At 39.9% G+C, this 2,594-nt stretch overlaps 1 pseudogene; it reads right to left on the bottom strand.

Moving 5' to 3' along the window:
* Nucleotides 1–280: 280 nt before the first annotated feature.
* Nucleotides 281–2,221, bottom strand: LOC114291851 (alkane hydroxylase MAH1 pseudogene; annotated as a pseudogene).
* Between the last annotated feature and the right edge of the window lie 373 nt (nt 2,222–2,594).

The raw sequence follows: 2,594 nt of genomic DNA, 5'->3' as shown, positions 1-2,594 counted from the left end.
CCCCTCTTTACATACAAAGAAATCAAAACATAAGCACGTGAGTAAAACACAACCACATATAATCACCATTCTCACATTTTTTTTCCCCACATATACAAGAATAAACCCAAATGTCATCTTTTATTGAACAAGAAATTACAACTTTAAACAATTAAGCAAGATGCTAAAAGAGAGCAACAATCAACATTTATTTTGAAGCATTCTTTTTACTTATTCAAATTCTAATCATTGCATACTTACTACACTTTTTAAATACCCCAAACTACTACTAAAATTAATTTCAAGGCCATCTTTTGGTAACTTTAACCATCAAGCCATGCTTCATACAAACAATGATAGAAGCATTAGGAACCACTAGGTGTCCTTTAACAACTCTAACGTTATAGTTATGGATTATTGCAGCCGAAACTGCCTTCATTTGAGTGAACGCAACTTCTTTTCCCAAACAAGTCCTTGGTCCTGCATTGAACGCCAAAAACTTGTAAGATGGCTCGTGTTTGATCGTTCCTCGCTTAGATAACCATCTCTCCGGCTTAAACTCCACGCAATCCTCTCCCCATATGAATTTCATCCTCCTCATTGCATATATAGAGAATAATATTTTCATTTTTAGATCAACACAATGCCCACTTGGAAGTGTGTCTGGTTTTAGAGGCTTTCTGTGTTTGAATGGAACTGGTGGATGTAGCCTTTTTTGATTGGCAAAGAAAAATTCCATTTAAAACATGAAATTTACAGGTACAAGGAAAGAAAAACGCAATGAGAGAGATTCGAAGAGTAAAAATTTACTCTCCTACTACTGCTACTCGCGTTCTTACAACCAACCCCTTAGCCTCACGATTTTAAAATTTAAAAAACAACAACAGAAAACTAAAATAAAGTAACCCACACTCTTGAGCCCCCACCTAAAACACAGCTACACACACCAACCATCTGACTGCAGCAGCTACACACTGCAACAGCTACACACTCTAGAGGCCCACGCCTGACCCGAAACCCTGCACCATTGCCGGACACTCAACCTCCAAATTGCCGAACCCTCAGGCTCCATTGCCGTCTAGCACCATCGACAGCCACTTCTTGCTACACCATCGAGAACCACCCTTGCCGAAACTACTAGCTTCACCTCTGAACATCGACAGCCTCTACTTGCTTCACTCTCCTCTTCTACATCTGCTGCAACCTCCTCCTTTGGTTCTTCACCGAGACCCAAACAACTCCCTCTAGTTCTACATCTGTTACACTCTCCTCTGCTATATCTGAGCAGTCACCTCTTTGTTCATCCGGTGCCAATCTCCTCATAGCCGAACACAAACACCAACCACCAACGAAGTGAACGGAAAACACCCCTCAAACTCCTACTCGCATAGGGGCGCCCGAATGGAGATCCAAAATAACTCTGAATCCTCCACCCCTCAAACTCCCGCTCGAATGAAGTGCCCGAATGAAGTTCCTGAACCAACCCACCCATTTTCAACGCACCCAACCTAAACCAAGACCCATTGCTGGAGTTGAACAACATGGCTGGAGCACCACTTCCACCGAACCTTACCGACCGAGACAGAAAAACCCACCAAAACCACCCATCAAAGCTAACAAGGGCATCAAAGGAGGAGGCTACACAAAAAACGAAAGAACCAAAACAACAACCTAAGCAAATCTAGAGATTAGATCTGAAAAGGAGAAAGAGGAAAACTGATGGGGCTCAAGATTATTAGGAGAAAACCCAAGAACACAAGAAGAAAAGATAAGCCAGCCAACCGCCATGGCCAAAGGCGGCGGCCGGCTGGCCAGCGGTGAGGCCCCGAGGTGGAGGTTTTAGAAAGAGAAATTTTAGAGAGAGAATGAGAGGTTTTCACATTTTAGAGAGAGAATGTAGCCTTAATGCTTCACATAGTGCATTGTGTAGATAAACTAGTTTGTTAGCTTCTTTTGTTGGTATATTTGATTTGAGTTCTTCTCTGATCTTTTCTTCTCTGTCCGAGTGAGTTGAAACGAGCTAAAGAAACCACGTGAGAGCTGAGCTAGTCGTGTCTCTCTCTGCAATCATGAAATTTAAAACGGTGTCTCTCAAGAACTTATCGTCACTTTTTATCTCTTCTTCATTTAAATACAATGTTGACAGATCAACACCTTCTTCTTCTTCATCATTCGATTTGATTACTCTGCTAAGTTCATCTCTCTTCATGGAAATATATTTCTCTATGATATATTTCTCCATAACTTTGTAATTAATTTTTGAAACATTCTTTGTACAGCAATTTCCCCTATATTTTTATAGATAAAGTATATTATAAGCCCACGTCCTTTCCATTTTAAATTTTGAGAGATAATTGAAAAAAAAAAATCAAAATTAGAAGATTAGATCCAAAACACTTGACTTTTAATTTCATATTTTTCGCAAAGGTTGGGGTCTCTTCCAGTCCACTATCTGGACTGGAGAGTTCAGTCCAGTTCATTGGGCTCACTTTTGGGCTTATTTTTGATAATCCGAATCGCTAACATTTTAGGGTTTGTTAAGCAAATTATCCTTGTAAAAAATCACTTCAATTGGATAACAGATACTATGTTTTTGGATCAATTTTTTATGAACT

Source organism: Camellia sinensis, chromosome 1 (assembly GCF_055761805.1).
Source record: "Camellia sinensis isolate YWXY chromosome 1, ASM5576180v1, whole genome shotgun sequence".
Lineage (NCBI taxonomy): Eukaryota > Viridiplantae > Streptophyta > Magnoliopsida > Ericales > Theaceae > Camellia > Camellia sinensis.
This window is presented reverse-complemented; position numbering and strand designations above follow the sequence as displayed.